Source organism: Arvicanthis niloticus, chromosome 4 (assembly GCF_011762505.2).
Source record: "Arvicanthis niloticus isolate mArvNil1 chromosome 4, mArvNil1.pat.X, whole genome shotgun sequence".
NCBI lineage: Eukaryota > Metazoa > Chordata > Mammalia > Rodentia > Muridae > Arvicanthis > Arvicanthis niloticus.
The window spans coordinates 9,907,009-9,920,459 of NC_047661.1; the positions used below are offsets into that span (position 1 = coordinate 9,907,009).

General features: G+C 35.8%; 1 non-coding gene across 1 annotated transcript; it reads right to left on the reverse strand.

Moving 5' to 3' along the window:
* Window positions 1–291: 291 nt before the first annotated feature.
* LOC117707932 (U6 spliceosomal RNA) lies at window positions 292–395 on the reverse strand. The gene has a single exon (XR_004606677.1). It is a non-coding gene; the product is annotated as a U6 spliceosomal RNA (small nuclear RNA).
* Between the last annotated feature and the right edge of the window lie 13,056 nt (window positions 396–13,451).

A 13,451-nucleotide genomic window follows, 5' to 3' on the forward strand; every position in this document is an offset into this window, starting at 1 on the left:
ATATTCATAATTTTTTTTTACAATTGAAACAATCTTTATTTTGCTACTCTTGGTGAAACAATTAATTCAGAAGTAATCATCACTGCATGTTTAAAACATTACACCATATCATTCCATCTCGGTGACAACATGTAAAACTAGATATTGTCATGGCATCAAATATGCCTGCAGGATATAGTTCAGTGGTACAGTATTTGCCTAAGATAAAAAGGACCTGGGCTCAATCTTACCATTCCCTCTTATCCCTTACATAAGAAATTAATCTTGAGGGAATTCACTAACAGAAAATTTAAAATAACAGAATGCTTCATCAATTTGTGTTTCATCCTTTTTTCATGGCCCATGCTAATCTTCTCTATTATATTTCAGTTTTTGTATGTATGCTGCTGAAGCAGGCATAACTTAATAATATTAAGTATTATTACATAAAATGGAAATATACACAATTATAAAGATTAAAAAAACTCCAAAGCATTACCAAAAGCACTGATAAAATTATTGTATAGTTCGTTGCAGAGTCTTTTATACATTTTCAAAGAGAATTGTGACCGTTTGGTTTACTTATTTGACTTTAAAGTATCTATAACCATATAAGACTTTGAAAATTGATGATTTTAATACCTGTTGATTACATAGCTGATAGTTTCATTACTCCTTATTTTATCATTATCCCTTAATTGAGAAGTTATACTGATTTTGATTTTTTCTAAGAATAATATTGTAATAAATATTCCTCTATGCAAAATGATCTGTGTCATTAACTAGTGAGAAAATTCAAAAGTTGAATTACTGACCCAAAAATGATCATTTTAATAGCTTAGGTAATATTATTACTAAATATAATTTATGATATACCCATTTATCTTCATAGTATTTATAAGAATTGCTATTTATTTTTTATGATGTTAATTGTCATCTTAGAATAAATATTTCTGGTTCAGCGGGAGTACTAATTAATTGTAGTTATTGTTTACTACTAGTCTAGACTTTTCAAATATTGTAATTCCATTTGTTATTTTATTTAAGATATGAAAATTACCTATGTATTACACTGTAAAATTTTCTGAGATATTATTTGCTTTTTTATTTTCACCTACTAATGTACAAAAATAAAACTCATACATGAAAAAAAAAGAAAAGAAAAGAAAGCTGGGTGGGACCCTGCCCTGAAATTATCATTCCTACTGCACTTGGGCCTTGGCCTAAACTTCCTCTGTCCTAGGATGACCTTGAACTCAGGATTCTGCCTACCTTTCTAAACATAAAAACAAAACCAAAAACCAAAATCGCGATACGAACCAACATCTTTAATAAAATGTCAGCTCCCTAAATTTTTTATCTCCTTCTTTTGTATCTTTCTGACAAGCTGGCTCATAATGCCACTGCCTCTTTTTCACTAGATCTCATTCTTATATTTGTATATTTCAGAAATTACATATTTTTGAACTCATGTTCTCAGTGTTCTTTCTCACAGCTTTAAGGTTGTCCTAAAGGTCATAGCATTCTATCATTTTGCTGAGACATTAGATACACCCTTGCCTCCCAGACTCCTGCTGTCTCTGTTTATCATTGAGTTATTAACCTTGGCTGAGAGGACATTCCTCCTATGAAGCAACATGAAAATAAGTACATTATTATACAAACAAGCCTTATGTCCACAGCAACTGTCAACACTCTTGGAGGACCACATCCTACTGGCTCTGTTCCAGATTCAGGAACTATGTCACAGTATGCCTTACACATGGCCAAACAGGATTCAGCAACTTTCTTAATTAACAGTTGATGGATGTAAAAGTGTTCAGTCTATTGTGGGTGATGTCATCTCTGTATCACTGGGGTAGTACTGACTTTTATAAGAAAACATGCAGAGAAAGCCATGAAGAGGAAGCCAGTAAGCAGCACACCCGCAATCCATTGTCTCGGCATTATTTCCTGCCTTCTAGTTCCTGCCCTATTAGAGTACTTGTCATTATTTTTGTTACTGATGACCTGTGATATGAAAATGTAAGAGAAACTCTCTCCAAATTGCTTTGGACACTGCTATTTTACCACAGAAATGCAAACTTTAACTTTAAATTTGTGTTAACTAAATCATTAATATAAAATCAGTATCTGAATAATGAAGTGTATTAAATCAACAAAATATAACTGAATAAAAATTAGCTCCTGTGGGTTGGAGAGATAGCTTAGTGGTAAGTGCACTGGCTTTTCTTCAAGAAGACCATGGTCTGTAATTCCAGTTCCATGTATACCACAGCACAGGTATACATGCAAGAAAAACATCAATGCACGTAAAAATAAGTACATTTTTTAAAAGAAGTCCATAAATAGTAGGTAATTGCTAGTTAAAAGTTTTGGTGGTGTATGCTTATTAAAGCATTTTTTCAGTGGTCACACGGGGAGACTCATAATCAGTAATTTTTTAACTTATGACTGATAGCCATGGTTTGTATGAAAGTGTAGAATTACAGACTGAATAATGTGCACTTTGTAAAAGTGTTATACATAGCCATTTCACTTTTTCTAGTGCTTATGTGTATAGCTAAGGGGAGCAATGAGCCAGAACAGATTTTAAGACTTTGCTGCCCCTTCAGCTGAGAAACCTACATCTGAGGATGAAAAAGCCTACATCTTAAGGATATTATTAACTGATTTACAAAACAACAGAAGGCATCAAGTTTTACTGCTGGTCCCTGAATTACAATATTAAATTATATATTAAAAAGGTATTAAGAACACAATGTTCTGGAATAATCATCATAGTTATATCATATTACTTTCTATTTTAATTAGCATATAAATGAGAAAAGATTGCCAATGCCATAACAGAGATGCTACTTGCCTTCGTAAGTGTCCAGCTGTCTGGGAAGCAGCTTGTAGAAAATGCAAACTGATGAGGCTGCAGTATGATCGATGCTTGTTTGGGGATTTAGAAGTTTGGACATAGTTTTAAAATATTAGGGATACACAGAGCAATTATATTCTTTTTCTCAATAGATCCTTTGAAAATATGTTTTAAAATGTCAGGGAATTAAGTACATGAAAGAAAGGGCATCCTTAGTCCATTGCCAAATACACAGAGGTTTAAAGTAACATGTTACTTTCAAGAAGTTGTGATTAGCTAGGCTTGCTGGCAATTACTGGTTTTAAAGAGAAACGGCAGGGCAAAATGTGGAATGTTCCAGAGACATTGCAGCTCTGGTCAGGTATTACTTAGAGCAGGCAGTGCCCATGTCTATATTGTTATAAAGATTAACACCAATACAAAGATGTAGCAGAATCACAAGAATAGCACAATTCTAGGAAATCAGAACAATATCTCAGTAACAGCTAATTCAGAATTAACCAAAATAACTGTGAAGACAATATCTTCTACCCATTGAGTCATCTCACTACCTCAGCAGTAAGAACACAGGAAGAGTCCCATGAAGAGCAGTCCATGATTAGATTAATAGCTCTTGTTACTGGGTAGAATATGAGAGTTAGATGAATAAGACAATAAAATCAATCAAGAAAAATAGACCTCTACCTTAGAAACAGAGCCTTTATCATTAACTAACATAGGAACCTAGGACAGGAGAAGGCTAGTGGCAGACATGTTCTGACTGAGTCACATAGAGGATGTCCTAATAGCAATGTCCAAAAAGTATTTCTTCTCGGAGCCTTTGCATGCTGACACCAGGCACAACAGTTTTTACTGAGCAGCATAGTAATTGAAGGCAAAAGTACATTGCCACCATGAAAAATACTACAAAGCAAAAGCAAAGTTGTCCAAGAAGAGGAGTAATTTGGACACATGGAGTTTAGACCTAAAAGGATTTGGAGAATACAATCTGATCTTTGGTGCTCCTAAAATCAAAACATCAGGAGAATGTGAGAAGTTGGAAGCAGGCTCAGCATCAGTTGCACAGGCTCTGGTCAGAATCCATCTGCTTTTGGAGTAATCCCGGGGAAAACAACTCCTCTCCCAGTTATTTTTCTCAATCCTATTGTTCCCCTCTCCTTTAAGCTAAGTTCAATTTTCCATTTCATTTCTCCAGGACACTTATATCTGAACAGGATTTTCACTGAAAACATTACCAAGCTGAATCTCGTGTGGTTAATAGTTTCAAAAATACCCCAGAAAGAGTTCAACACAAGTAGTCATCAGAGAAATGCAAAGTTAATCACTTTGTGGTTTATCACACCCAGTTAGAATGGCTTATGTTATGAAAACAGTGACAACGAATGCTTATGACTCACTGATGGTGAGCTGTGGATATATGCAACCCCTGTGGAAATCAGCATGATGAATAACAATACACTGAAGTACAACTACTTTAGAACCCTGGTATACCATTCCTGGGCATTGACAAGAAATATTCTATGTCAGCATACCACAGGGATAGGGATAAAATGTTAGGGGGGACAGAAACAGGGACTCTTATATTTTGTAGCACAAGAAACATTTACACTTCATGTTGTAGAGCCATGTTTGCACAGGGACATTGTGCATAACTCAACACATAAGAATTGCTAAAGGTTTGTTTATTCTGAGTTAATCTTTCAATAGCATGGCATCATGCTAGAAATGCCAGGCTAAGTAGCACTGGGAGTACAAAAATCCAGCTGCACAATGAGAGATGATAATGAGGGGGAAATCTAGAAGGTTATTAGGAGAAAAGTACTAACATTATAATAATCGAAGATAAGGCTGAGCATCTGAACAACAACAACAAATCCAGGTAAACTTTCCTATTAAGTTGGTCAGCTGGAGATGAAGGAAAGATTAAATTTTGTAATTGTTACTCTCGTCTTCTCAGATTATTATTAAAGTGAAGCTTAAATATCAAATTTCTGCCTTTGCTCATGGGGTCTATGATAAAAGGAACAATGAGCTCCAGGATGCACATCTCTGAAAGCACATGGTGCTACATGTAGATCCATAAATGACTTGGTATGTAGGTGCTGGTATTTAAACTAAGGTTCTCTTGTTTGTGCAGTAAGTACTTTTACATTTATCCAAACCCCTAGCCTCAGCATATCTTACTTAATCATCTGCTTGTGATTTGCCCAAATACCCTTACTAAAATCCATGTGTAACTTCTCCAGGAGAGAACATACAGAAATGATTCCTTGGATTGTGATCAGTTTTGCATACTGGGCATAAAGTTTCTTATGCTGTGTTTAAAGTGATCTCGCTAGTGGCATGACATTTAGAGAGCTGCTTTCATTTTACATTTACTTCATCTGATACTTAAGCAATCAGCCGAATTCTGTCAAGCGAGAGCTCTACAGAATTCCAGTGGATGAGGTGACGATAGAACTCCAAGTACCGTAATTTTCTAAATCTATTTGTAATGAGATGTTTTTTTGGGGTAAGATAGTCATAATACAGCAAATGATTACTTAGAAAGTAAAAAGCCACATTTCAATGATTTCAAAGCATCAAAATGAAGCAAAATTCTCTAAATATAATAATTTTAAGGATTATGTATCATTAGTATAATCTTTTTATGCATCAATAAAATTCATTAAAATCTTAATGCTAAGAAGGAGGAAAATTATATTCTTCCAATAATGATTATGTTGATTCCAGCAACCCAAAACTTGGTAATATCCTTCTACTGCAGCTTGTTTAAAAAAATGTAGACATCTATGCAATGCTAACAGAATTGTACCTAAAAATGTTTTCTTATGAAACTTGGAGTAGTTTTAGTCTTCTTCAAAGGAGCAAAGCTCGGACATGTTTTTGTTATTTTGATAGTGTAAATTGTAATAATAAAGATTACAGTGTGAGGCAGAGTTGATAATGTCAAACCACAAGTGTGACAGAGGAATGTTAACACTGGTATTAGTAGCTTCATCCTTATCTAGTAAACAGAACCCCAGAAGCAGAATGAAATGATTTGCTAAATAAAGATGATTGATTCTGTTCTTTAAAAGATTTTTTCTTTGTTGTTCACTTATGAAATAAAGACTAAGGAAACTGTTTGTCTGAGAGTTCAGCATCCAAATTATAGCAGATAGAGCCTCAACAAGAAAAGCAAAATTGTTTAGCAAAATGTTTAATTAAATGTTGACTCCTATTTTAAGAATTCAGAAAGATATATAAACAGAGAATGAAGTTTGATCTTTGCCTTACATTACATAAAAAAAAAACCTCAAAACAGATCAGAACCACAAATGCAAGAGAATGAAAACTTCACACTTTAGTAAAGCATTCAGAAGGAAAAAGAGAAAGATTTAGGTCTGGATTTGCTTATGATGTCTATCCTAGTAATTCTTTTCTGTAGGGGACCCTAATGTCTGGATGCTAATGATTCCAGAAAAAAATACTTAAAAACTTTAATTAGAAGTAATATCAAAAATATGTGGTAGTTTTAAAATAGAGACACTGAATTCCCAGAAATAAGGATATGTAATGAAAGACCAAATTTATGGCTGTGTGACTGATTCACAAATTAGAAAACAAATGAATGTTTTTTCCAACTTGTAAACCCCAGTATTTTACAACTAGGTTAATATATATTTAAATTTAGTTTTCTTTCTGTTGACTTTCAATGTGTTTAGATATTGACTTATTTTCATCTAATTTATTTTAAATTATGTAAAACCTCAATATTGTTCCGGACTCAAAGCCATGAGGCATGCTGAATTTATCCACACATTCCTTTCATTCCTGCTCCCATTGCACCTACTGCCAACATTTATCATCATCTTTAAGCTGCCACCATTCTTCCAGCAAACAAGAAAAAGTATCCATATCTACCTGGACCAATGCATGTGCATGACTAATAAGCAATGCAGGATTTCAAAGAAGAAAAGTGTTTTGACGGAAACACATTAAAAACATTCTTTTTCACTTGCACTGTCCATTTAGAAAAGTACCTAGAAGGCTGCAGAGATGGGCCAAAGGGTAAAGCAATTGTCATTCATTTGTGAGAACCTGAGTTTGGGTCCACAGAACCCATGAAAATGCTGGTTGAGACAGTACATATATGGTGATTTGAACATGAAATGTTTGCATTAGGCTGTTGTTGTATATGAACAACTGGTCCCCTGTTTGTGGCACTGTCTGGGAATGTTATGAACCTTTAGGAGGGAGAGGCTTGATGAAGGAAATACTCACAGCAATAGACTTTGAGTGCTTACAGCCTTGTACCATCCTGCTTTTTGATCTTACTCTCTGAGTCTAGTATGTGAATGGACCTGTGATTGGTTATCATCTGATTGTGCCTCTATACCTGTCTCATGCATGTCAGAAGTCAAAGACCAACACCAGTGAGTGTCTTCTGACCTTCACACTCATGAACCCACACATACACACACACACATACACTCACATGCTTTCACACATACATAAATATACACATATACAAACACACACATACACACACTCACATGCACACATAAACACATGTGCACTCATACACTCACACATGCACACTTACATACATAGACACAGTCCACACACATCTGCACACAAACACATACATGTGTTTTTAAGATTGTGACCACCACCAAATCCAGGTGTGGTATAGAAGGAATACTTGGATTTTCCTTCCTATTTCAACCCAAAATGCTTATAAATACATACATTTTCAAATTACTTTATTACATGCAATGCAGGAAGTAACACGTATGTTGTCAGTTGTTTAACTGATTTAGTATGAAGAACTGTACTCACACATTGTGCTCATTGTGTACCTTCCTGTATAGCATGGAATACTCTTCCTCATTCTTCACCAATACAGTCTTTGTATTAAGTAACCAGCTGAATGTGTTTCATTTCACACATAACTAGGATACTTTAGCTAGAGAGTTTTTGTAAAAAAAAAAACAAAAAAAGCTTAACTTTAAGTGTTCTTTAAATATTTTAAGTCTGCTTACTAAAAATTATTTAAACACTTTTATAGCCAGTATCCAGACAGCTATTTTGTTCTGGTTTTAGTCATTCAAAGAGCAGGTGAACATTGATGGGAAGCTGGGTTGAAGTAAGATGTCAGGTTTCTACATCTTTGTGAAAGTCCAGCTTTTGCACATTTTTTGGAAATTTGTATGGATCATGCCCAAGGCAAGTGAATATGCACTCAGAGTAGAACAGTGGTGTGAAATCTCAGGTCCAGTATTTCTCTACTGAAATCTGGCTAAACCTTGCTTAAACTCAATTTCTTTATATGTCCATGAAAATAATTGGAGTTTTCTCTTAGATTTGCTGTCAGAATAACATTGTTATAATTGGAAGACAACTATTGATATTCAAAAGTGGTCTTTATTCTTAATAATAGAGACATTCTTATGGGCCTTACACTGAGAATGGCTCTGACAACAAATGTGCACTGTTAGAAAGACAAAAATCACAAAACCTTTAGTGATATTTATATTTCTGACAATGCTCAAAACATACTGGTTATTAAATAAGGGATATTTCTGTTCTAATTGCTTTTCTGTTACTGTAATAAACACCATGGCCAAAAGAAACCAAGACAAAGAACAGATTCATTTCCACCCACAGCTCTACAGCCTATGAATGCGGGCTGTCAGGGTAAGCCCTCAAGCAGCTACTCAAGCAGAAACTAAAGAACAGCACTGCTAACTGGCTCACTCCCTGCTCAGCAACTTTTCCCATAAAGTTGAGACTAAACTGCTTAAGGATAGTAGCACCCACAGTGGGCTGGCCCTCTTACATCATTAAAGAAAATCTCTTATGGATGTGGCCCCAGACTAATTTGACCTGGCAATTACTCGCTTGATGTTTGTTCTTCCCAGGTGAATTTAGGTTGTGTCTTGTTGACAATATAAACTAATCACTTAGATCTAATAGGCATTCTTTCAAAGACGAACTTCTTGACATAGGTTAAAATACTATTCCAAATAATCAATATCAGAGAAAAATAACTGCTAAGATTCTAAGAGAATTAAATTTCTAAACCATTTTGTATGAATGTGGATGGGGTTTGCATTGCACAAAGACCTCTGGAAGACCAGCAATTCCAGGGAGATACGGAGCTCTCACTTCCCAAAGTACCTGTGACCTTCACATGCTCGTAGTTGAATGGATTGTGTTTGTGATGGAACTTAAAGCCTTTCAAGATAATTTCATCTTGAAAATATCTTGGCTGTTTCTTTGTGCTAATAGATTTGAGCCATTCCTGTGGAAGACAACAGTTTATACCTCGTCTGGTAGAAGAAATAACATGCAATATGTGTTTTTAATTTAAAAAAAAATTATACAGATTTATAGGGCTTCAAACATGCAATTGCTTTTCCTCAAAGTTTCCTGTGTAAGTGCTTTAGCTAAAAATACTTAGAGATGATTTTGGCTGGAGCAGACACCTGGCTGGTCTACTCCCATAAAGACATCTTATCCTGAACCTCCCTAGAGAAGCTGGTAAGAGCCCTTCCCCGACAACCCTATGCCCAAGAACTGCAAATGGGAGCCTGGCACACTCTGGGCCCATCACCCACCCAAGCCCTGCCCCTCTGGAATACCAATTTCCTTCCATCCTTCACTTGGTCCTTTTGGCTGGGGCAGACACCTAGCTGGTCTGCTCCTGTGAAGACACCGTATCCTGAACCATCTTTGAGCAGTGCTAGAACCACTGCACTCAGAGCAGCAGGATTTCAGGATTCCATAGGCAGCCTGAGTCCCAGGAGCTCTTCCATCCAGGAGCTCAGGATCACAGGATCACAGAGACATCTAGACTCTGAGGAGTTCTGACACAAGCAAGATAACTGGAAAGACAGAGACAGTGAGTGCAGGTAGCACTAGAATTAACCAGATGGAGAAAGGCAAACACAAGAACATAAGCAACAGAAACCAAAGTTACCTGGCATCATCAGAACACAGCTCTCCAACCATAGCAAGTCCCGGACACACCATCATACCAGAAAAGCAGGATTCAGACTTAAAATTACTTTTCATGATGGTGATAGAGAACTTTAAGAAGGACATAAACAACTCCCTTAAAGAAATACAGAACACAGGCAAACAAGTAGAAGCCCTTAAAGAGGCAACTACAACCTAGAAAAAGCAAGAAAATAGTCTTCAAAAAAACCCCAAAGAAGATAACTACACAAACATAACTCCACCTCTAATAACAAAAATAATAGGAAGAATCACTTTTCCTTAATATCTCTTAACATCATGTAAAATGCATCCAACATGAAAAACATATTAAATTATTACTACCTCATTAAAAACATTTAGTTAGTTCATAGGAAAGTCATAGATATAACTATTGAAATACTCAGAATATTTTTTAAACAATATGATCCAAATCAGCATTTATACATCACTTAATCTAATTTTAACACTGAGGTCATAGTATAAATAATAAATTATAATGCATTCAATTTTCAACATAGATCTGTCTGTTCCTTTACTCTTCCTGCCATCCCAAAAGATATCAAATAGCTAGACCAAAAAGCCTGCTAGGAAATCTAGGTCACCTGTATTTGTTTTTGCTCTGAGCCACTTGACAGATTGACAGGTAGATATATAGCAATATCCTGCCTATTGCATTTTGGCAATCTAAAATGTGCGGGATATGAACATATGACCACATTACCATGGCAATAAATGTGCTGGGCTCTGACCTCATTCAGTGTGAGTCTATGGACGAATTCTATGCAAGTGCCTAGGCTGAAGGTCAGGCCTGCTATCTTTATCACATCAATTATGGCAGTCAGTGGGAGGAAACACTAAATTTTCTATAAAAATGTTACAGCTCTTTTTTTTCCTGGCACACAATAGCACATGTTCTCTGAATGCTGAACGAGTAAATAAATCCATTTATGGAGCACTGCACGACCCTTTCTTTTATGGATATTGACATATGATTGCATAAACCCTCAGGAACCTGAAAATCTGCTCAAATTCTGAAAAATATAAAATTAAGAATAAAGACTAATCTGTTCCACATGCAAGCTCATCTATTCTTTACTGATATAGCCAATAAATCAGGAAGAATGGCTTCCTCATTTTAAAAAAGTCAGCATGATTCCAAGTTTGCAAGAAGTAAATGCCAGAGAAATACTGGCAGAGGACTCTGTGGGGAGAAGTTAGAACAAATGCTTGGTTTGTGACACTAAACTTTATTTCCATGTTTAGTTTGCAAGGTTTTGGATATTTTCAGTCACTGAAATGAATGTATGGAAATACAAATATATTTTAAATACAGTTGCTTCTCAATTTACAATGGTGTTACAGCGCAGCATACCCATGGTGAGTTACAGGTGTCATTGTCAGCAATGAACTAAACTAATCTAATTTACCAACAGCATAGCTAAGTAACAGAGGAAGTACCAATATCTCTCTGAGATGATCACATGTTTGACTGACAGCTGAGGCTTTCTGCTACCTACTCCCTCCCAACTGCGGGAAACTTTGAGAAGTCTTATGTGTATTGCTGCTATTCCAATAAAAGATCTAAACTTAATGTTTAAAGTATAGTTTCTGCTGAAAACATATCATTTTCTACTTATTGTATTGTTCAATATTCACAAGTCAAACTTTGGCAAGTCTGACTTTCAGCCTAGACACAAGCATGAAATTCTTCCGTTGACTTACAGAGAAAGAGGTCAAAAGTCAGTATATTTATCACCATGGTAATGTACTGACATGTTTATAGCCCTGCATTTTAGGATGCCAAAATACAAGAAGCAGCATATTTGCTGTGTGTCTGTTGTTAAATAAGATATTGCCTTTGATCCTTCTACTACTAAAATATGGCGAGAGAAAGCCATCTGTGTGTAGGAAACCGCGGTTAGCAGTGATACATCCGCCATTCCAAGATGGTGCGGGCATCCCGTGTCTCCACTAGTAAACAATTAACTGCGCAGGTGCAAAGGCAAAAAAGCGCGCCAAAGTCACTGGCCAATCCCAAGGTGTAATATTGGGTGATGTGTGAACAACCAATCAGAAGTGAACACACACCACTCTAGGGCATAAATAGCAGTGCCATTCCCAAGGTTCCGCCCTTCCGTAGTCTTCACTTCTGCTGATACAAGATTAAAGCCTCGCTGTGGTAACCACCTGAATTCCGTCTCTCTTGTCTCTCTTCCACAGGCGAAAGGGGATATGGGAGGTGCGCGGAACATCTGTGAGTGAAAGAGTGGGATATCAGCAGACTTTTAAATTGGTTAACACCTTAGACTGGGTCTTCTCAAACTCTAACTGTGAAAATCATTTAGTTTATAAATTTTGATTTTGGTTCCAGCATTCTAAATGAACTGAGGCAAATGGTATATCTTTGCTATTTTGTTTTAAATTCAGTTTATTACACTTAGCATTGAACACATTTATTTATTCATTTACTCATTGAATGAATATTTATTGAAGGCCTACTCTTTGCAAAAGAAAAGAAAGTCTAAAATTTCTGGTTCTTAATTGAGTTTAAGTAGTGAAATATGAGAAAAACATGGATACTCTTTCTATTAATTTATTAGCTATGTAATATATTTTATTTCTGCATAATGTCTCAAAACCAGAATCTTCTTTTAATTAAGTGTCCTATTTCTTAGTACTTTGCAAGTTCCATCATTTTTGCTGGATAATAAAGGCTGTAGATACCTTGGTGGGAGCTTAATGCTTTCTGCTCTTATATTTTTGATATTTGTTCTATGACATAATAAATCACTTGGTCATATTTTAATTCCCTTAAGTTTAGATGTTATAGTTATTTATTATGTGTATGTGAGATAAAATGAGGACATGTTTTCAGCCAAAGCTTATTTTTTCCTTCTAAGGGAATAAACTTTTGAGTATTTTATGAATGAAATGTGAGGTTATTGTCACTAGATGACTGAATAAGAACTGACTGGTCATTTTGGGAATGAGAGGGATCTCCATCTAGATCTTCAGAACTCTTGAACTGTACTGCTATGTGCTTTACAGTCTAATCTGCAAGCTCTAGTTATCTTAACTTCTCCCAAATCACTTTTCAACAAGGAGAATGTCACCCAATACCTGTGTTTTATCTCACTGTGTCATAGCCTGAAAATGCTGCAGACAATAAATTACACTGGTCACGAAGATAACCATATTGTTTCCTGTTTTTTTCAAGTACTACTAGGAACACTTCACTTTGCTGATTATTATACATCAGTAATCAATACATTCTATGAGTATGTGTTGTTTATGCATGTGTACATGTTTGTGCAGGTATGCCCATGAGAGCACCTACTTGTGGAGACAAGACTTTGCTTTTAAGTGTCTGTTTAAATTGTTTGTACAAATTGTTGACATTGAGCCTCTGTTTTGGCTAGTCTTGCTGGTTCCTACCTCTGACTCCCTGTTCTGGAGTTACAGGGACATCACCATTTCCAGCTACTTCCTAGGTGCTGGTCATCAAAATTTAGGACCTTTTCTATGCACAGCAAGAATTTTACCCTGTGAGCCACCTTCTCCCAATAATACAACAATCTTACAATCTACCTTTTTCTACCGTCTTAGCTTTTCCTGTAGT